We start from the raw sequence: 22593 nt of genomic DNA on the forward strand, positions 1-22593 counted from the left end.
AAATGACAAAAAGTATAATAATCTTGCTCCCAGCAATCCTCTTGTCCTGGTGTTGCTAGGGTTAGCAGTTGGTGAATATTTCTTTAGTTAACCTTTTCAAACCTACTTACAAAAATAAGATCCATATAGCTGACTTTGCAACCAGATTGTTTAATAATAGATCATAAACACAGTTCCAGATACATACATAGCTACCTACATACATACATTGATTTTTGTTAGCTGCCTACTATTTTATAGATAAATGTCCCAAGATTCCTTCATTCATTGTCCTACTGATTGACATTTAGTACATTCTTAATTTTTTGCAACAAACACCCTTATATATATCATCTTATGCATCTGTGTGGTATTGCAGGATAAATTCTCCTAAGTGGGTTTACCAGATCAAAGGGCATGTGCATTTTAAACTTTAATAGAAACTGCAAATTACTGTCCCAAAAGATTCTGGCAGCTCACACTCCCACCAACAGTGTCAAAACTGCCCCCCTCCTTGCTGGAACTGGATGTCATCAATATTTAATATTTTTTTCTAATCTGATGGGATAAAAAATGGCATCTCATTGTTCTTTTAATTTGTATTTCTACAACTACCGAAGAGGTTGAGCCTCTTTTCATTTGTTTATTGGCTGTTTGCAATTCTGCAGTGAGCTGCCTGATCATATTCTTTGCCCATATTTCTTTCTTTGTTGTTGTATATTTTTCTTATAGATTTTTGGGCACTTTGTATGTTAATATTAACTCTTTGTGTCATATGTGGTCCACCTCTGTACCAAAAAAATTTCTGCAGGCTGCATGGATAGAATTCCATGAGATGGAACAATAGGAATAAATACAAATTCCTGGTTCTGGATCTGTAAGCACACACCATCCTTGGGTGGAGAAGGCAGGGCTTGCGGGCCAGGGAGTCAGCAGTCATTAGCTCAGTAGGAGGTAGCAGTGGGATACAGCTGCTAAAGCAGCTAAAGTGGGGACTTAGGTGCAATTGGAAAGATAGAGGGTTTAGAAATGCACTGCCCACTTTTGGGAAAGGTGGTCAGCTCTGAGCTCTGGAGCAGTGTGAGTAGGGGGCTGGCTGGAGCCCTCTTCCAATGAATAGCTGGCCTGCTCAGCCTGGAAAAGAGCAGGGCTGTCCCAGGACAGGGGAGCAGATGGGCTGGGGGCCCAGGGGGCAGAGTGGGTACCCATGAGACCCCCCAGGGGGTTGGCTGCCAGCTGAGAGTAAGGAGGAATTTTCTGCTTAACTCCCTGTTTTTAGAATTCTGACGTACCTACTACTCCTTTCCCTTTGTCTTCTCACAGTGCTTGCGATTTCTAACATACTATGAATGTAATTAATTATGCGTCTGTCTGTGTTTCACCAGAATGTCAGCTCTGTGAGCAGTATTTGTCTGGTTTGTTCACTTCTGTGCCCCCTCCAGAAGCATTGTTATTGCCTTCCCCAGTCCGAGCTGTGCAGAAACGGGATGGGCTGACCAACAGGTAGGTAGTTCCACGTTGGGAGAGGTGAGCAAGCAGAATCTGCCGGCCCGCCAGCAGGCTTTCTGCACAGGGCATCCTCTTTGTGCCTGCAGTCCTCTCAAGGTGGGGTCCGGAAGGGGCTTTGGATTAACAAGAGACCCAGTGCTCCCAGTGCTGCCAGGGGCCTAGGAGTCGCCAGCTGGGACACTGGAGCGCTCCAACTGGGTCAGCCTCTGTTTATGGCCTTGTTCTAGCCCATCCTGAGACCTGCCCCACCCCCAGCCAGCCCCTGACTCCCGCCTCAGCTAAAGGCCTCATGTTTTGGAAAATCAGCCAGCATCACAGCAGACTGGAGATACCTCAAAACCCCCCTTGCGACTTCCTCCTGCTCCTGGAGGCCACTGCCTGGGCAGGCAGTAGCCTTTCCCATGCTGTTGGTTTGCAAGAAAGAAAGGCTCTTCCATCCTTGGGACACAGGGAATTTTCAGTATTTTTCTTCCTCTGCTGTTTTTTTTTTTTTTTTGGCCTTCAGATGCCCACACTGTGTTATCCTGACACAGCTCCAGGCAATGTTTGGCTCCACAGGCCTGGGCTGGGTCGGGGAGGTGTGGACCAGCAGCCCTGGCTCCTCAAGTGCAGGAACAATGCCTCCATAATTCATTGAAAACTCCCCTCCACTGACTTTTTCCTGTTGCTCATTGTCTCTGCGTTCCAGGCCTGCACAAACTGCTTTTTCCTGAAGCTAAATTTAAAAGAGACAGACCCTGGAAGTGGTGCTCTAGGCTGGCCTCACTGTGGAGGCAAAGGCGGGGAGGCTGAGGGAAAGTGGAGCACTGCAGCCACCAATTCCCACCAGTCCTGACATACACACACAGGTGGCTTAAGCTTGTTTTCATTTTAATTCCCCAAACCACCCTCAGAGCCTCCTGGGGCATAGTCACAGACTTAGGAGTTCTGAAAAGCCTACTGGGTCTGTAGAGGTCAGAGAGGCCCCAGGTGCCGCCCAGAGCAGGCAGAGCAGGAAGGTCTGGGGGTCCAGGGGCAGCACCAGCCCCTACTGGCTGTTGGTCTCAGAGGGTGAGGCAGAGGAGGAGGCTGATTTCTCTCAGGCAGGGCAGAGCAGAGAGGGCACAGGAGGCCAAGAGGGACTGAGCCCCTCAGGGCTGGGGGTGTGCAAGCAGATGAGGCAACCCACCCACTAGGGAAGCTGTGAAGGGCTGGCAGTGCCAGGTGGAAGGCAGGTGGCTGAGGGCCCCTCTGTGCATCCAGCCCTTCTACACCAGCAGACTTGGGGCTTCCAGCAGGAAAGGAGAGCTCAGCCCTGCCCCCTCTGCCCCCACAGGCCTGGGCTATAGGTTTTGACAAGTGTGGCCCTGAATTCTCTGGGCTTGACTTCCTGCTCTACTGCTGACCTCCAATGTGACCTTAAACAGGTCTCTTGACCTCTCTGTGCCTCAATATCCCCATCTTCAAAATGGGAATAATAAAGGCACCCACAGGACTCTCAGGAGAAGTAAACAAGTTAACACCTGTGAAGTGATCAGAATAGTGCCTGACACTTAGTAAAGATGATAAAAATGGCAATGATGATGACTAACATTGAGAGATTCCAGGGAGGAGACTTCACCTTTCCTATGTCAGAAATGGCAGCCTTTTGTGGGAAGCACTGTACTCTCTGGGGGTCATATTTAAGCCCCTCTGAGGGAAGAGTAAGCCTCCAATGTCTGGAGGACCTCGCTTTGTCCCTAACAAGCTAGGCATGTGGAAGGGGAGCCACTGGCCACATGGCTGAGCCCCGTGGAGAGAGGCACCGTCCTAAGGCCACTTCCTGCCCCTCGTCCCCTCTCCCAGGTGGCTCCCTCAGGGAGCATGAGGGCCCAGCCCCGCGTCCACTCTCGTGTGTCATCCTGGATCAGCTGCCCAGCTGCCAGGTGATCTCACCAGGCTCCTCGCTGCTCAGTGTTGGTCCCCGTGTCACAGGACTGCTGAGAAGGAGAGCCCTAGTGGAGAGGTGTGGAGAGAGCAGGGGTCAGGGCATGGAAAGCCCCACAGGACAGAAAACAAGGAAGCTAAATGGTGCTGCTCTGAAGCCCTAAGGCCTGGGAGGAAGGTGTGAAGTCAGCAGAGCCGGCCAGTGTGGAGACGCCACCCAGTGGACTGGAACCGACAAGGATGCTAATCCGCTCTGGAGAAAGAGGGTCTTAGATGTTCCAGGGCCTGGGCAGGGTGGGTGGGGCAAAGGCTAGATCCAGCCCATTCCTGCTTACAAGAGGAAAAGGCCAGGGAACAAGACAGAAGAGGAGCTCAAAATACCGCAGAGAGGGACAGACACAGCAAGTACCTCACACGGAAGGACGGACACGGCCAAACCTCACTCACAGCAACCCTACAAATGTGTGTGTGAAGGGAGGGTGTCCTAAATGCTGGGGTGTACTACCACCACGATGGGTGCTGCGTATCTTCCAGTGAATCCATCCACACTTTCAGCTTAGATGTATTTAACAGAAACTTCCAATCACTGCCCAGATTTGCCATAAATACACAGCCACTGTAAAATAGCCATACTGGACCTAAAGCCATATTGTTAAATTCTAGCTGTACACCATTGTTTGCAGAGGCTGAGCCTGAGAGCTGCTTCCTCTTGGTTAAGGGGGACCTGCCAGTGTGGAGGAGGTGTTAAGGATGGGGTGGCTCCCCCGAGGCTCTCCTTGATGTGCTGGAGAAGGGGGCAAGAACGGCAAGGAATACCTTTCTCATTCTGTGCCCTGTCTGCTTCTGCCTAAAATAAACTGCTCACAGCTAGTGACAGCTGGAGAGCATCCCTGGAAAGCACCAACAAGGTGAGAAGCCAGCTATCCTCAGGGCACCCTCCTTGCTTCTCTCCCCACACCTCCCCGAGGCCAGACTGGAGGAGGGTCGTGGATCTCAGGCTGGGGAACTACAGGATCTGGGCCACATGCACCCTTGGTTTGTGACCCTTCCTGGGACCCCCTGTAGCGCTTGCAGCCCCAGCAGTGTCTTACTTCCCCAGAGAGTCAATCCAGAGCCAGGAAGTCCGCCTTTCCTCTTTCATGTGCTGAGGGACACGCTGAATGGGACTCAGGGAAGGCGGCATCAGCCCTCCTTAGCTGGGTGCTCAGCGGCATCCCTAATCAACACAAACACAGCTGAGATCCTAATTGCAGCCTCTCACCTCAGGAACTGCATTTCACCCTTCCAGAATGCTGTGGTCACTCCCGCTGCCTCTCTCCTCTCCCACCCCAAATCCTGTTAGGAACTCCTATGGGCTTGATCTTAGAAACATACCCACATTCTCTGTGCCTCCACCACACTGTCCTTCCCAGTAGCTAGAGGGATCATGTTAAGAGCAAGTCAGGTCCCATCTCTCCTTTGTTCTACACCCTCTGTGGCTCCCACCTCACTCAGATAAAAGCCAAAGCCCTTCCCAGTCATCCACAAAGTCCCCCCCGAATGTTACCTCTCTGTTCTCACCTTCTCCTGTGTCACCAGGCTCCTCCACGCTGGCCCACCTGGCCCTCCCTGTTTTTTCAACACTCCAAGTATGTGGTGCCCCAGGGCCTTTGCTTGGAAGGCTTTTCCTTTGGACATCCACATAGCTCAACCCTCACCTTCTCCAGGGCTTTGTTCAAAGGTCCCTTCCTCTGGGAGGATGTCCCTGCTTTACTTCCTCATAACACCCATCACTGTGGGACACACAGAGCATGACTTGCTGGGTGTGGTGTCTGTCTCCTCTCCCTGGAGAGGAGGGATTCTGCCTGTTTTGTTCACTGCTGTGGCTCTGTAGGGGCCATGCACTAAGGGTCAACATACAACTGTGGATGTGTTGAATAGATGACTCACAGATGGGGAGAGGGACTCTAGCAGCCCTGAGGGCATTAGCTGCCACTCACTGGCTAGCCTAGCCATCACCACCCTCCACTCAGCTCCTGTGACAAGCTCTGGGGACAGAGCAGAGCTTGGCACATCTGCTTGGTGCTGGTGGTCATCAAGGGCTTACAGAGATGTGCACAGCTGGGTGGCCTCTGGGCTGAACCCAACAGCCTGCAGAGTGGCTTGGTCTTGAGTCCTTGCCCACCAGCCCAGTGGGTATCAGCAGTGGGCCACGGTGGACAGAGTGGATGGAAGGGGCCACTGACCCCACCTGTGTCCATAAGCAAATCTGTCACTGACACAGGGCTGGACCCATGCTTCCTGACTCCGAGGCTTCCTGTCCCAGACAGCAGAGCTCCTCACCCTGGATGGTGCGCTGCCTCCCTCTCTAAAATGGTTTCGTAGAAGCATCAACCATCGAGGCCTTCGGGAGAGACTTAAATGAGATGGCCATATGGGGTTACCAGCAGCCTGCCAGGCCCTGAGGCAGAGTCAGATAAACCCTGCCAGCCTAGAGAGCCTCTTGTTGGCAGGGACAATAATGAGGGATGTCAGGTACGGTGCAGCCCTGAATTATGAACTGTTTTGGAATGGGGGCACTGGGGCAAAGGTAAGAGATGACCTGAGGAGTGAGCACACTGTTGCTCAGTGGGGGAGCAGGGAGAAGAAGGGAGCTCAGCTGGCTATGTTGGGTTGACTCTGGGGTATGCAGGCCTGCTCCTGGGTTAGGGCTGAGCAAAGCTAAAGGCCTGGTGGCTATCCCCTTCTCCCACCTTCCCTTCCAGCTTGCCTCTCTTCCTTCTAATACTCAATTGATCACACATTCAACAAACACTCCCTGGGGACTTTCTCTGTCACTCCTGGCAGGAGCAGGGGTCACCAAGAAATGAGATTTGGGTCCTGCCTGGAAGAGCCCAGAGTCAATGGGGGAGGTTGATGCAGGCAGGCATTCATGACTAGGGGATGTGAGAGGAGGGGGCTGTGAAGCCCAGGAGAGACATGCACCTCCACCAGTCCTGAGGAAGTCTTCCTGGAGGAGGTGATATCTGAGACCTGCTCCATGAGCAGAAATGCACAGGGAGAAATAAGATACTAGGAAGAATATTTGCAAAAGCTAAGGGGAGCAGGAATTGTGAGCAAGGAGTGCCACTGCCAGATCATGCCTTAACAAAACCACTGTGAGTGGCTGGGTGGAAGCAGAGAGCAGGTGACTGTGGTGGTCCAGAGGCACTCTGATAGGGGTCTGGGCTGAGGTAGAGGCAGCAGGGAAGATAGAAGGGGCTGGCCTGGAGGGATGTGCGGGAGACCCAATCACTTCCCCCGCTCAGGGCCATGCTGGGCTCCCAAATCTACTCTATGGCCAAGTGTACATGGCCCAGGAAACTTGGCTTAAAGGGTCATGGTCTGAGCACCCAGGTGGGGAGCACCAGCTCCATAAACCAAGGACACTACAGCACCACCCAGGAGCCCTCAGCGCAGGCACCTTGACTGGGGAGGCAGGTGATTCTGGGTTGCCATGTTGCCTGCTCCTCCCCTCTCTGCCCCAGGCACCTTGGTGCCTGTGTGCTGTGGAAAGTTGAGAATTAGGTCCCAGGGAGCCAGGAGGCTTGCTTTGGCATTTAAGGCCCTGGGGCACCAACCCAATTCCTACCATGCCTTCTCCTGCTCCCTTCCAGGGACCTTACCTTCTACAAAGACTCTGTGTTTTGCCCAAGCTGTGTATGCCACCTGCAGTGCCCTCCCTTTGCCCCACCTCTGCCTAGTGACACCCTCCCTGACTCCCTATCCTTGTCCCCCCTCCTCCCAGCTTTGGAGCAGCACTCACATTCGTGTTTCTGGGGGAAACTGCCACCTTTCCTATTTCAGACACTCTCCTCCTCACTCTGCCCATATCCTGTGCTTTAATCTCTATCCTAAGCCCAAGCTTTGTAGTCAAAAGACTTGAGCTCAAATCCTGGCTCCACCAATTACTATGTAACTTTGGGCAAGTTACTTAAATTCTTGTCTTAATTCCCACTTCTGAAAAATGGAGAGAATCAAAGAACAAAGTCAGAGGACTGACACTACCTGACTTTAAGACTTACTAGAACTATAGTAATCATGACAGTGTGGTATTGGTGAAAAAAAAATCATTGGAATAGAACAGAGAGCCCATAAATAGACCCACAGAAATAAAAATGAATCTAGACACAGACTTGTCACCCTTCATAAGAATTAAGTCAAAATGGATCATTGCTCTAAATGTAACCTGCAAAACTATAAAACTCCCAGGATATATCATAGGAGAAAATCTAGATGACCTTGGGTATGCAATGCCTTTTTAGATAAAAGACCAAAGGCAAGACCCATGAAAGAAATAACTGATTAGCTAGATTTTATTAAAAGTAAAATTTCTATTCTGAGAAAGACAATGTCAACAGAATGAGAAGACAAGCCACAGACTGGGAGAAAATATTAACACATCTGATAAATGACTGTTATCCACAATGTACAAAGAACTCTTAAAACTCAACAACAAAAGGAACAGGCCAGTTAGAAAGTAAGCAAAAAACCTGCATAGACACCTCATGAAGGAAGATATACAGATGGCAGATAAGCATATGAAAAGATGCTCAAAATCATAAGCCATCATGAAAGCACAAATTAAAAACAATGAGGTAATACTACACAGCTTTTAGAATGGCCAAAATCCAAAACACTGACACCACCAACTGCTGGTGAGGATGTGGAGCAATAGGAACTCTCGTTCATTGCTGGTGGGAATGCAAAATGGCATAGCCACTTTGGAAGATAATTTGGTCATTTCTTACAAAACTATACTTTTACCATATGATCCAGCAATGATGTTCCTTGGTATTTAAACAAATGAGGTGAAAACTTATGTGCACACAAAATCTGTGCCTGGATATTTATAGCAGCTTTACTCAAACCTACCAAAACGTGGAAGCAACTGAGATGTACATCGGTAGGTGAACGGATAAGTAAACTGTGGTTCATCCAGGCAATGGCATATTATCAGCATTAAAAAGAAATGAGCTATCAAGCTACAAAAAGAGAGGGAAGAACCTTAAGTGCATATTACTAAGCTAAAGAAGCCAATCTGAAAAGGCTACATACTACTCCAACTATTGACATTTTGGAAAAGGAAAAACTACGGAGACTGGGTGTTTGGAATGAGTAGGAGGAGCACAGAGGATTCTGAGGACAGTGAAACTACTCTGTGACACTGCAAAGATAGATTCATGTCATTATACCTTTGTCCAAACCCATAGAACGCTCACCACCAGGAGTGGCCCTTACATAAACTGTGGACCTTGGGTGATTATGTGTCTGTGTAGGTTCATCAGTCATAACAAATGCACCACCCTGGCGGGGAGGTGACAGTGAGGAAGGCTGTCACAGCCACACAAGAGATTCCAGTGTTGTTATCAGCCATCCCGTCAGGGGCCCTTCCTCCTGCCCCATCTGACCACAGCAGTCAGTGGCATTTCTGAGCTACCACTTCTCCTGGCAAAGGCCGATGCTTAGCAGAAACAGAGGACCCCCGGCAGGCTCTGCTGGGCACAGGAGTGCTGTGGGGACACTGCCTCAGAGTGAAGCTGCCATGGGGGGTTTATTTTCCCACAGACCCAGGGCCAGCGGATGACTGACTACAGAGATGCCAGCCACAGAATTTTTTTCGAGTTTCTCTCCTTCCTTCTGGTGCCAATTTGTTGAGAAATTGGGGGAATTTTTATCATTTCCATAAACTCTGTTCTCCAAAAAGGAGACCCCTGTTGGGGTGGGCCTGAGGGGCCTGCTTGGTTCAGTACCCAGAGTCAGGCCAGCAGCCACAGGTGATGACAGGAAAATGCCCTCCACCCTGAGCCTCCATGGTGACCCCAGCGGCCGCAGTGGCTTGCCCCCGGCGGGGTGAGGGAGGCCAGCAGGTGGTGTGTGCTGTGGAGGGCTGGGGACATGCAGACCCACCTCTAGCTTCTCCTTCCCCTCTCAGGCCCCTCTCCTAATCTGCCCAGAGCAGCACCCCTGCCCGAGGCTGCTCTCCATCTTCTCACTGTAAGCAGGTCCTGTACTCAGCCCTCAGATCCAGTGGCTTTCAAGACCCTGTGATGCCTCTTCCAGGGAAGACATTTTGCACATGAGGACAGGAAAGGAGCCAAAACTCACTGTGGGTCCATGCTCCCTGCTCTTCTGTATCACTCCTTCGTTCCTCACAATCACCCATGATGTGGGTGCTGGTCTTCCTGTGGACAGAAAATGAGACTGTTGTGCCCAAAGTCATGAATCCCAGAAGACCACCAAGGAGCCAACACTGATGCAAAAGCAAAGAGCCTTTACTCAAGCTAGCTCAAGCTCAATCTCTCATCTACACCAACACAGTGGCAAGATGCCAGAGAAAGAGCACGTCTTCCCCAGAACAAAGGTTTTATGGGTTTCCAGGGCGATTTGGGGGTGCAGGTGATGGCCGTGGCCCTGGCTGATTGGCTGGGCCTGGGGGTAGTTGGGGGGTGATGAGTCATGGCTTTGGTCAGTTGGCAGGGTCCAGAGGTGGTGGGTGTTCTTGCTGACTGGAGGGGAGAGAGGGACTAAGCTCCGATTGGCTGAAATAGGATCCAGGACCCAATTGGCTGAAATAAAATCTGGGAGCTTGCCCTTTCATTCCCCCCTTTCTCTGAATCCTAAGAAGGGACCCAATCATGGGTCTGATAAGGTTTCGCAGTTGTAAGGAGATAAAGGCTGATACTGTTGTCTTAGTACCATTAGCTGGACTGTATTAATTCTATCTTTAATAAAAGTTACAAGTTTATTGAGGATACATGGTCTAAAGGTAAGCAGGAGTATCAAGATTACTAGGGGCTTGTATTGAGCACGGAGGACTATCAGTTGGACAGCCCCCACGTGGTCTCTGACAATCTGGACCAGCCTGTTGATGATACAGGGCTCAAGGGTTAGTAAAAGGAGTAGGATGGCAAGGGGTCTTTGAATATTAAAGATAATTTCCTGCCTTGATTTCTCTCTAGGACACTGGCACCTTGGTTCGGGTGCACATCAAAAGACTGCGTGCCCAGCCTCTAAGGTGGGCTGAGATATTGTCTATTTGCTAAAGAATCCTGCCTTTTACTATGCCATCTACAGCTGGGTCTGCATGCTAAGTCAGTTGCTCAGCTTGCAAAATTACCTAGTCAGATCAGAAAGAGAAAAGACAGCACATAGGCCTGGGCCTTTTAGAATGCTAAAGTGAATCTTATACACGATTACAAATGATTAGCATAATAAAACATGTGCTACTCTTCTTTATCTGGGGAACATTAACTGATCTTACTGAAAAATGATTCTAGAGCTTAATATTCAACATAGTTTTAGTAGGGGGGGTTTCCAGCATGTAGTTACATTGCTCTGATTGCAAATATCCTGCCTTGCTTTCTCCAGAGGCTCTCACTTTATTCTGTCTAAGCCTATGGTCCCTGTCTCATTCTCCACTCTACAGATAGAGACTCTTGCTGCTGCTAGGGAAAAGGGGCGATGACCGCTCTGGCTGCTTCGTGCTGAGAAGGGGGTGCAGTAAAGGGTGCAGCTAGGTCTCCATCACTGGTCAGTTGAGAGGGCCTCAGAAGGCTGGCGCTTCTATTCTGGGTTTCATTTCTATTACTATTTGCAGTTTTGTGGCTTCTAGGCAAGATAAAACAAATTGTGTTATTAGGTTATGTAGCAACATCTGGAGTTGGATTTTCCATTCTGGAAGGACAAACTTGATGAGATTAAGAATGCATGGCTGAATATGAGAACTAGAAATAGCAAAACTTTAATTGCAATGATAGAAGAAAACTAAAACATCTGGGAAATCATAGCTAGATATTTTGAAGAAGCTGGAATTCTGGATCTAGTTTATGTCTCAATGGCTAGTATTAGGATTTAGTATGGATAAGGCTGAGTTATTGAAACAATACTTTTTTCTAAAATCACTCTCATTTTTGTTAGAAGTAACCAGGTTAAGAAAATAATTAACAGCTGGCTTGATTATTTGCATAAGTGCAGCAAGAAGAGCAATTGATTACACAGGCTCTTTTAAATATGCTTTGCTGGAACTTTCTGTAAGGAATTTCAGATTGAATTTTTAAAGGCCTCGAGGCCAGACATCCAAACTAGACTTGCCATCAGGCTTTGCCTGCAGCACCTGTAGATTTGGATGAATTCTTCTCTTCTCGAGGTCTCTGAGACATCCTGAGATTCCTGCACCTGCCAGGAAGTGACTTTCCTTACTCACCTGGTAAGGCTGCTGGGAACTTCATAAGCAAGGTACCAGGCCAGTTTTTCCAAGGGGCTTCGTTGGCTTTATAAAGTCAACCTTAGTTCCTTAAAGCTGATCATACCTGAGTTTATGCATGTGTCTCTCAGGTATGACATTCCAGTCAAAGCCTTTCAGGTGGTATAACCTGTGTTTTTAATTGGTCCTCTTATAAGGAAAGCAGGTTCTTATTGAACTTATACAAAAACTGCCATGAAATATAAAAATAGTCACTGAGAGTTTTTAAATTCTGGAGGGATCAGGTAGAGAGAAAGATAAAGTTTCAATTCTGCTTATAAAGATAATTATTTAATAAACTGTTGTCAGCTTAAGAGAAAAAGCTTAAAGCACTTTATCAGCAATATCTGAAACAAGAAGCCATAAAATCATCTTCTTTAGTTTACTTAACCCTACGTAACTAATACTTGTTCTGCTGAAATTTAGTTCTTTACTAGTTTAGGAGTAATAAAACAGTGACTATAAATGACAAAAGACTTACAAATGACAATGGCTAAAGATAAGATGAGAGCTTACTGCAAGACAGTTGACATAAGGAAATTCGGATATTTCTGTAACAAAAACACATTCAGTAACAAAGTTTAGCATCATTCCCTTTGACAGTGCTTTCCAGGTAATTAAGCAGGTAAGTATATATCAGATAAATAAGTCAAATTAGTCAAATACTTTCTCCAATGAGAAAAAAATTCCTCTGACATGTTCCAGGGGCCCTCTGGAAAATCTCAGAGTTAACTAGAGGTAAAAGTACCTTTTTGAATTTGATTTGGGGAAGTTGTCAGAAGAAAGTTTATTTGGCACTTGCTTAAATAGTATTATAGGTTGCTATGAAGCAATACTTACCCATTTAACCAGAATGACAACAAAATACGTCAAAAGCAAATAAAGAAGGTTACACAGTTGTTAGCATAGTTTAGCTTTTAGTCCTTTTAATATTAAGATCTCCTTTTCTTAAATACTCGGGCAACTCATTGAGACTTTAAGCATGAGAAACTGCTTTGATAAAACAATTAGAGAACCCTTTGTAATCTTTCAACAGAAAGAGCAGATTAACAGTTAAGAAAACCTAGTCTTTTTAACTGAAAACAAAATTCTAATTTTGCTGTGTACTTGATACTGAGACTCATTTGCTTTAATTTTATATAGCATGACCATATCAATTCTTTCACAAACTTCCTACAGCTTCCTTTTACATTCAGTTCTCCCTCTTTAAATAAACAGCTGTACTTCAGAACAAAGTTACTTTCTTTTATCAAAAGACACATTCTTTAGCATGTAGAATGAATTTCCATTCTTTATATTTCTCTTATTAAAACATACATCTTCTAGCATACAGAAATGTTTTCTTTATTACTTTAAGTAGTTTTAATTAGAACTTAAAACCATTAGAAACTTTAATTTTCAGTGAACACTGAGAAGTAGGCTATTGTAAACGGTTATGCTAGCATTCTTTAGATTGACAAATTTATGAACATTTTATAATTTCTGTAACTATGAGCTTTACAGCACAATCTCTCACTAAACATAAAGTATATCTTAACTTAGCAAAACTTTAAGGTTTTAGGTTACCACAAAGATTCTCAGGCTGCAGGTAGGTATACACACTGTAACACACAATTAAAAAGGTGTTCACTTGCCACACTCATTTAGTTCACTCATTCGTAACAACTATGCTAGATTACTTACAAGACCTTTACTGAATATTGGACAAAGCCAAGCCTTTAAGCATTTTATTCTTAAAAGATTTAGCAGATAACATAGACTTGAATGACCTTAGGTAAACATAGGCAGCTGATAACTACAAGGACATGCAGGCCTCAGCCAAACTCAAATTAGCATTGATGCTTAACAATTTTTATGATTTTCTGGAAGTTTTAGAATGCCTAATTTTCACAAGCACTTCCTTTAAATCAATTTCATTAATACCATCCAGAGGTAGAAAGATATTTTCATTTACACACTTAGACACACAAACATACAGACTGAGACATAATGATAAGGTTCCCTCTGGCAGCCATCCAACATTAAAACCTGGCTACTCACTAGAACAAAAAGTCTGACACCAACCCTTCTGGACTTCCACACTGAGGTTGTTAGCTCTCCCCCTAATATCTTTAACCTGTAAAAGAGTGGTTGGATTAAATGTTCCCTCCGGCAGCTAGCCAACGTTAAAGGACGGCCACTCGGAGGTGCAGAAAACACGAAATTTTCCTTTCCTGACGTCCGTACTCAAATTGTGAGCTCTCTCCGTAATGTCTGAGAAAAATGGTCTGTCATGAGAGACAAGGGGGTTGTGTGAGTCTGTCCCATTTCTTCTGTCAACAAGACTAAGACAAACATGACAAACAACAGGGCCTACAGAGAAGAATCTGCCGCGGCCACGGAGGCAAAACTGAAAGTAAGTTGAGGGTCTGTCATACTGCAGTGGCAGTCGACATTTCTCACAGATGAGAACCTCATCCTCCAGACGGGGGCAAGGGACGTCTCCCAAGAACCCTGGTCGGTGATGAAGGGCCCTCACCAGTAAGATGGCAAACTTCCGGCTTCTCTTTGGGGTCCTCAGTTCCCGCCGGCGCCACCTGAAGCCCAATCACCTCTCACCCCCCTACCAATCCCAGCACCTAGCCAACAGCCAACAGCCCCGTAGAAGTGACACTTCAATCAATTCATGTCCCTTCCTATATAAGCCAGCACCTTTCCCTAATAAAGCAGAACTCTCCGGTGAATTGCTGCTATGTGTCGCTCCTTTCCTTTCATTGGTGCCGAAACCTGGGAAACGGGACACCCCAACTGGGCCCCGTCTTCCCCCCGACACCAGCAACAGCTTGCCTCGTCCTCTTTTTCCAGCGCTGGCTCATCACACTCACCACTCCTCTCTGGCCTTTAGGTAAGTTTTCCCCCTGGAGTGGGCCACTCTTCCCCGAGCTATCGCAGTGCCATTGACCGTGATCATCCGGCAAGGCCCTGACGCTGGGGATGAGGAGGGAACTCTCCCCGCCTCAGGCCTTCACAGCTGCGGCAGACCCTCAGGCCACTCGTCCAACAGCCATAAATCCCCGCCTCAGGCCTTCACAGCTGCGGCAGACTCTCGGGCCACCCCCTCCAACATCCATAAACGAGGTGACTCCTTTGTGGATGAGAACGCTCCCTTTCCCCCCACCCCTTCCTCCTTCTGCTCCATCTGCCGAAATCTGTTCTGTCTGCCAAAAACTCCTAGCGCTAGGTACCTCATGACTCCGGCAAACTGCCTTCTTAGGGAAGTCTGGGTGACGACCCACACTTCCTAAGAAATTCCGACTCGTATACGAGTTTTCGCAGACCACCAAGGATTATCGGGGACGCCCTTTGTCTCCTTGCAGTCGCTTCTAGTCCAAGGATCTCCGTTCATCTTCCCCTGTTTGCTCCTTCTCTGTCCTTTAGCCATGGGAGCCTCCTCATCCCTCCCTGGAAGTTCACCTCTTGAATGCCTGCTTAAGCATCTGGCTACACTCTCCCTGACGCCTGATATAAAACCAAAACTTCTCCGTAAATATTGCTCCCAAGATTGGCTGACATACCCCCTAGACAATAACAACCAATGGCCCGCAGGGGGAACTCTTGATCCTAACATCACTCGCGATCTTTTTAACTACTGCCAGCGCCTGAAAAAATAGAAGGAGATTCCCTATATCGAAGCTTTCCGCCTCCTCCTCCCCCCGCCCCCTCCCAAGTTCTCCTAGCCTGCAAGCCGCCGCACCTGCAGAAGCCTTCCGTTCACTCCCTTACCCTTCTTCTCCTACAACAGCCCTTCTCCCTTCCTCCCCCACCATCTCCTCCCCCATCTCACCTCCTCCACCTTCGTCCCCCACAGATTAAGCCTGAGCCTTTCAGCCCCCCCTTTAATTAGGTCCCAGGGGCCTCCTCCGTCTTTGCCCTCATCACTTGTTTCTCCTCTGTTAGGGACTGCCTTTCTCTTCTCACATGTCTGTAGGGAGAATGGGAAAGCACCTTCCCCCATGTCTGAATGCAGCATGGGAAAGCACAAGCTAGAGAACAACCGGTGCAGTCCTTAGAAGTTATCTGCCCACAAAGACATATCTTGCCAAGACTCCTCACTCTGAAAATAGGGAGACCTTGAAGATGTGTAGAAACACCACCCCTGCTTCTAGATATGCCCTTCCCCCACTTGCCGATGTGGCAGGAATGGAGAACAAAGAACATTCTGTTTACGCATTCCATAAGCAATTAACTAGAGCCCTGCTGTAGATCAGTTAGTAGAGCATGAGACTCTTAACCTCAGAGTCATGAGTTTAAGCCCAACTAGAGCCGCAGAGGCAAGCAGCTGGGCTGCTAGCTGGTGACATGTGGGTCTGATTCTATCTTTCTTTATTTTCTTTGCCCTCCTTCTGCACTTCAGGACCTGCTCGACTAAGCACGGCTAGACCACGTCACTCCACCACAGACTGAGCCAGAACCCTTCAGTCCCCCTCAGACTCAGTCCCAAGGGCCTCCCAAAATTATCGCCCCCCTCCGGGAGGTAGCAAGATACAAAGGCATCGTGCGCGTTCACGTCCCTTTCTCCTTAGGAAATTTAGCCCAACTAGAGAAATGCCTAAGTTCCTTTTCCACTGATCCCACGACATACATCAGGGAGTTTCAATGGACCCTCCAGTCTGAAAGCCTCACACATCATGACATTTTCATGCTCCTGGCCAATACTCTCCTCCCTGAAGAGCGTAGACGAGTTCGGACTTCGCCCAAACACACGCTACCGAAACCCACAGGACTGACCCCACCTATCCCCCTGACCCCACTGTTGTCCCTGAACAAGACCCACACTGAGAGTATAACACCGCCATGGGTCTCTGCTCTCGAGATATTTTTGCCTGCTGCCTAATAGCAGGTCTGGAAAAGGCAGCGCGTAAAGTAGTCAATTTTCAAAAGCTCCAAGACATAATGCAAAAGAGAGTCGAAACCCCCTCCGAGTTCTTAGACAGACTCATTCAAGCCCTATTACAGTATACCAGCCTGGACCCAGAAACACCTGAAGGAAGACATGTCCTTATGACATACTTCCTAGCTCAAAGCTACCCCGACATTAAAGCTAAACTCAAAAAGTTACAACAGGGACCCGCTACCCCACAGACTGAGATCCTAACAGTAGCCTTTAAAGTCTTCCATAAGCGGGAGGAGGAGAAAGAACATGGTAAACAAAAAGATGATCAGGCCAATTTCCAGATGTTGGCCCAGCTGATAAAACCACAACCTGGGCGCCCCTCTACAAACAAGCCCCCACCAAGGAGCTTGTTTCAAGTGCGGAAAAGAGGGACATTGGTCAAGGGCGTGCCCCTCCCCCAGATTTCCTACCACCCCATGCCCCAGATGCCACAAAAAGGGCCACTGGGGGTCTGATTGCCCAACCACCCGAAGGGGAGGCTGGACGAACAACCCCCATCCTAAGCCCGCCGTAGTGGAGCTGGCAGAAGAAGATTGACGGGGCCCGGGGGCTTCTCACGCGACCATTTCCATCGCCAAACAGGAGCCCAGAGTTACTTTAACAGTATACGGTCACCCCATCTCCTTCCTACTAGATACAGGAGCCACCTTCTCAGTCTTGCGAGAATACCGGGGCCCTACCACGCCAGCCATTACTCCTATAGTCGGGGTAGGAGGTAAACAGATTTTCCCATTAACCCCCCCCCCCTTTTATGCACAATCCTAGACAATCCCATACCTTTCTCTCACTCCTTCCTGGTTATGCCCCAGTGTCCCATCCCTTTACTAGGACGAGACATCCTTTCCCTCCTCCACGTTTCCATAACTATATCCACTCCCACAGCCCACAGTACTCTCTTTCTGATGGCCCTCATAGCCGACAACCCCCCTCTACCCAATGAAAGCTCCGGTTCCGCCCTCATACACCCTGTAAATCCCAAAGTTTAGGACATTACAAGCCCCTCCGTGGCCCTATGTCCCCCTGCCTCTATCAAATTACGTGACCCCTCTCAGTATATCTGTCAGGCCCAATACCCCCTAACCACTTCAGCCCTCATAGGCCTCCAACCCATCATTCAAGATCTCTTAAACAAAATTACCTCAGACCCACTCACTCCCCTTTTAATACCCCCATATTAGCTGTTAAAAAAACCAACAGATCTTTCTGTCTTGTCCAAGACCTTCGCCTCATCAACATGGCTGTTGTCCCTATCCATCCCTTAGTTCCAAATCCATACAGCCTTTAATTGCAGATCCCTTCCTCGGCCTCCCACTTCTCAGTCCTAGATCTCAAAGATGCATTTTTTCTATCCCTCTGGACCCCCTCCTCCCAAGATTTTTTTGCCTTCACCTGGATGGACCCATACACAAGACATTCTGAACAACTCACTTAGACAGTTTTGCCACAAACCTTCCGAGATAGTCCCCATATTTTTAGACAGGTCCTAGCTCAGGACCTCAAACAGTTTCATCATGATCACTCCGAGTCCACCTTATTACAATACTTGGACGATCTTCTACTCTGCAGTCCCTCGTGGGAACAGTCTCAACTTGACACTGCCTCCCTACTTAATCTTCTAGCTTCCAGAAGTTACCGGGTATCCCCTGTCAAAGCTCAAATCTCTTCCCCTTCTGTCACATACCTTGGATTCCTTCTGTCTCAACAAAGAAAGTCCATTACCTTAAACAGAAAATGACTCCTCTCTGACCTGCCCATTCCCAAAACCAAGACAGAAATCCCTTCCTTTCTAGGCCTGGCTAGATATTTTAGAACGTAGATCCCTAACTTCTCCCTGCTCCCTGTTGGCAAGACCCCTATACGACCTCAGCAAGAGCCCCCCTAAAAAACCATTATCCTCCTCACCCTGACACTCCTTCATTAAGCTCTGTCAAGCCCTTGTGGAAGCCCCAGCTCTCTATCTTCCTGATTTGTCAAAGCCCTTCTCATTATACATTCATGAGAGGTCCAGTCAAGCTCTAGGAGTCCTAAGCCAATATTATGGCCCATCCGTTGCCCCAGTAGCTTATCTCTCCAAGCAATTAGACCCCACAGTTCAGAGATGGGCCCCCTGCCTATGAGTATTAGCCGCTAGACAGCTCTTTCAGAAGGAAGCTCATAAACTGAGATTCAGGGCGCCCCTTACCATTCTGTCCCCACATCACCTAAAAGATCTCTTAACCTACAAAAGTTTATAGACTCTCCCTCCCTCCCTCCAGACTTCTGACCTTACTGTCCTCTTTCCTCCAATACCCTGTTCACCCCCTTTACCATCCATATCCGAATCATGACTTTTTCCTCCTTTACTGCTCTCTCGCTTTTTTTCCTCATTCCTATTGTCTTCCCCGCCACCCCAGACTCCTTTGTATGGTGATTCAAAGTCAGACAGACTTACACACAGCATCAAACAAAAGTTACTGCCCTCATTGCCACACCAGACTGCCTTCTGAAAAGCTGCTCTGAGCCTTTATACCACCACTTTCCTCCCTCCACCGAAGTGTTCACTAGCAGCTACCCTTATTCTCCCTACCTCTGCTTCCTCTATGACCAAAAACAAGCCTATTGCAGGTGATGGCCAGACACCTACAGGAGATGTCCCTACTAGTCTTGTGCCATTCACTACATGGGTAACTTCCAGTACCCACAGTATTACTCCTCCAACCGTTTCATGAAATATCCCAACGGCTCATTCTCCTTATCAATCCCAGATCCCTGGGACTCTCGATGGGCTGCCAGAGTCACAGCCTCAGTTTACTATGGGGGGTCCTCGACCCCCCACAGTACCCTTCATATCTCTCGAAACTATGTTCCCTCTCATTCCCAAATCTCTCAAGTTGCATCAGATATCAGACATTCCGAAAAAGTCATTATCCAAACTCTTGACGGCGCCTCTTCATCTTCTTATCCCCGCCCCCTTCCCATTTCTCCTACTCTTCGTTACAGCTCATTCAAGATACCACCATCTTTCTCAACCACACCCTTAACACCACCAATTGTTTCTTGTGTGCATCACTACAGCGCCCACTGCTGGCCGCCGTGCCCCTTAATATTTCCAACTACTCCTTCCATGCAGAAAGACAACCCCTCTGCCTGCTGGCAGACATACCCCTATGGGAACCAGAATACGCAGATAATCTCACCATCCACCATTGTGTAGGCCCAACTCCACCCCCTTCCAGCGCACTTCACTGCCTCTCTATCTACACCCCTACCTCCGGCTCTAAGACTTTTATGCAACCGGGACACTTCTTTTAGTGTAATGGCAGTCTTTTCAACTCACTGCCTCTCAGCTCCGATACACCCTGCATTCTCATCACCCTAATCCCACAGATTACACTTTACAGCATGGCAGAATTTCTTGAGCTCCAACCTCCCTTGCCCTCGCCCACAAAAAGAGCTGCTTTCCTTCCCATCATGGTCGGTTTCTTTTTGATCACCTCAGCCATTGGAGCAGGGTTTTCAGGAGAAGCCTTGGGTCCCTCTCTATAGGCAGTTAGAGATTTCAACGCCAAACTTGAGGGAGCCCTGACATCCACTGCCGATTCCCTAGCCTCTCTCCAAAGACAGGTCACTTCACTAGCTAAAGTCACCCTTCAAAACCGGCGAGCCCTAGATCTGCTTACAGCCGAGAAGGGCGGCACCTGCATCTTCCTCCAGGAAGAGTGCTGCTATTACATCAACGAATCCGGCATTGTAGAAACTGACATTACCAAACTCACCGACCTTGCCTCCAGTCTCCACTCTGCTTCCAATTCCAACCCATTCTTGTCAATACTAACAAACCCCGTCCTCACCTGGCTCTGGCCCATCGCAGGCCCCATAATAATCATTCTTCTTGCCTGTCTCTTCTTACCCTGTATAATAAAGTTCATCAAATCCCAAGTTGGAAAAATATCTAATCAAGCTTTCAACCAGCTTTTACTCAGGAACTACCAGATTCTGGCCACAGAAGATCCCTCACCCTCACGTGACCTCCTCACCACACACTGAGATGGACCCCTCTCTCCACTGGAAACTGTTCCTGGAAACAATGGCTACAGACGCCTGGCTCCTGACACCCATATCCTCTTGGCACCATTGGAATCAACAGGTCCTCGACCTATGGTTACAGGGAACCTTCATTGATTTCCAAACCTGAAGAAGTCCACATCTACTCATCCTTACTGGTGGGAGTCCTATCAACCCTTTCCTCCCAATCCTCAAGCCCTCACTCCCTTCTCCTCCCCTTTTCAGCAAGAAGCAGCCAGAGAGAAAGCAACATCCACAACCCCATAGAGGAGAAAGGGGGGAACGAAGGGCCCCCACCAGTAAGATGGCAAACTTCCGGCCTCTCTTCTGGGGGGTCCTCGGTTCCCGCCAGCGCCACCTGAAGCCCAATCACCTCTCGCTCCCCTCCCAATCCCAGCACCTAGCCAACAGCCAACAGCCCCATAGAAGTGACACCTCAATCAATTCATGCCCCTTCCTATATAACTCAAAAACTTTCCCTAATAAAGCGGAATTCTCCGGTGAATTGCTGCTGTGTGTCGCTCCTTTCCTTTCAGGCGACCTGCCAGCGCATCTGCCTAAGTCAATGCTGACCCAGATACAGATTGGAGCTCCTACAGGCTTATACAGGCTTGTTCGTGAACAAAAACAGTGAGACACAGATAAAAACAGAGTGAGACACAGGTAGACAAGGACAGACAGATAACTGAGTGCACTCACCAGGCCGGCACAGGGCCCTCTGGGTCGGAAGTCCTGGGGGTCTCTGGGATCCCGGACGAGCCCCCAAATGTTGTGCCCAAAGACCACCAAGGAGCCCAACACCGAATGCAAAAGCAAAGAGCCTTTATTCGAGCTAGCTGGAGCTCAATCTCTCATCTACACCAACGCAGTGGCAAGATGCCAGAGAAAGAGAGCGCGTTTTCCCCAGAACAAAGGTTTTATGGGTTTCCAGGGCGATTTGGGGGAGTGGGTGATGGCTGCCCGTGGCCCTGGCTGATTGGCTGGGCTTGGGGGTAGTTGGGGGGTGATGAGTTGTGGCTTTGGTCAGTTGGCAGGGTCCAGAGGTGGTGGGTGTTCTTGTTGACTGGAGGGGAGAGAGGGACTAAGCTCCGATTGGCTGAAAAAGGATCCAGGTCCCGATTGGCTGAAATAGGATCCAGGACCCAATTGGCTGGAATAGAATCTGGAAGCTTGCCCTTTCAAGACTAAGGCCCGGGAGGTTAAACAGTATGCCCAAGGTCCCGTGGATGCGCAGGGGGTCTCCAGGGTTTATGGTTTTAACCTCTACACTCCAGGTGACTGAGATAAAGCTTGCTGATTTATTATATGCAATGCATTCTATTTTCTATTTCAGTTCTCTTAAAAAGTGCAGATCACAACCCACTAAATGGATTTGACAGCTCACTAATGGGTTGTAACCTGCAGGCCTGAGGCAGGATGGATTGGTTCTCTGAGACCCAGAATGGTCAGAGCACAGCAGGGGGATACTCCCCAACCTGTAAGCAACCCCAGCTCCAAGACCCCTCCCAGCTCACATTTCCATTTCCCTTTCCTCCAACCCTCCAGGGCCAGGAGCTGGAATGAAGCAATCCCTCTCGTACATGCAAGATGACAGCTCCAGAGCAGCTCCTGGGTTCCTGCAGCCCCCCAGACCTAGGGAATCAAGCCAGCTCACTAGAGAGAGCCGGGAGCAGAGGGCCCACCACAATCTCCCAGCCAGGGAACGTCATTGTGATGCAGCCGGCAGAGGAGCTTCAGCCTGCAGAGGCTTTCGTTTCAGAAGGCCGGAGCTGGGGGTGGGAGAGATTGCTCACAGATAGGCAGAAGCGCCTGGGGCAGACTTTATTCCTGCTTCAGGCAGGCAGCCAAACCCCTTAACCTTAATGGAGCTGAAGACTGGGAGGCAGCAAGCAGGCTGGCCTTGCTGTCCTGGACCCTGGTGTTGGGGTGCATGTGTGGGGGGTGGGAGGGAGGACTCTTT

The 22593-nt window shown here is 48.6% G+C and overlaps 1 long non-coding RNA gene across 1 annotated transcript; it reads right to left on the minus strand.

Moving 5' to 3' along the window:
• Positions 1-41: 41 nt before the first annotated feature.
• LOC140844097 (uncharacterized) lies at positions 42-21689 on the minus strand. The gene is made up of 3 exons (XR_012122318.1): positions 21333-21689; positions 9520-9596; positions 42-3461 (listed from the first exon to the last, which is right to left on the minus strand). It is a non-coding gene; the product is annotated as an uncharacterized lncRNA (long non-coding RNA).
• Positions 21690-22593: the final 904 nt, after the last annotated feature.

This window comes from Manis javanica, chromosome 10 (assembly GCF_040802235.1).
Source record: "Manis javanica isolate MJ-LG chromosome 10, MJ_LKY, whole genome shotgun sequence".
NCBI lineage: Eukaryota > Metazoa > Chordata > Mammalia > Pholidota > Manidae > Manis > Manis javanica.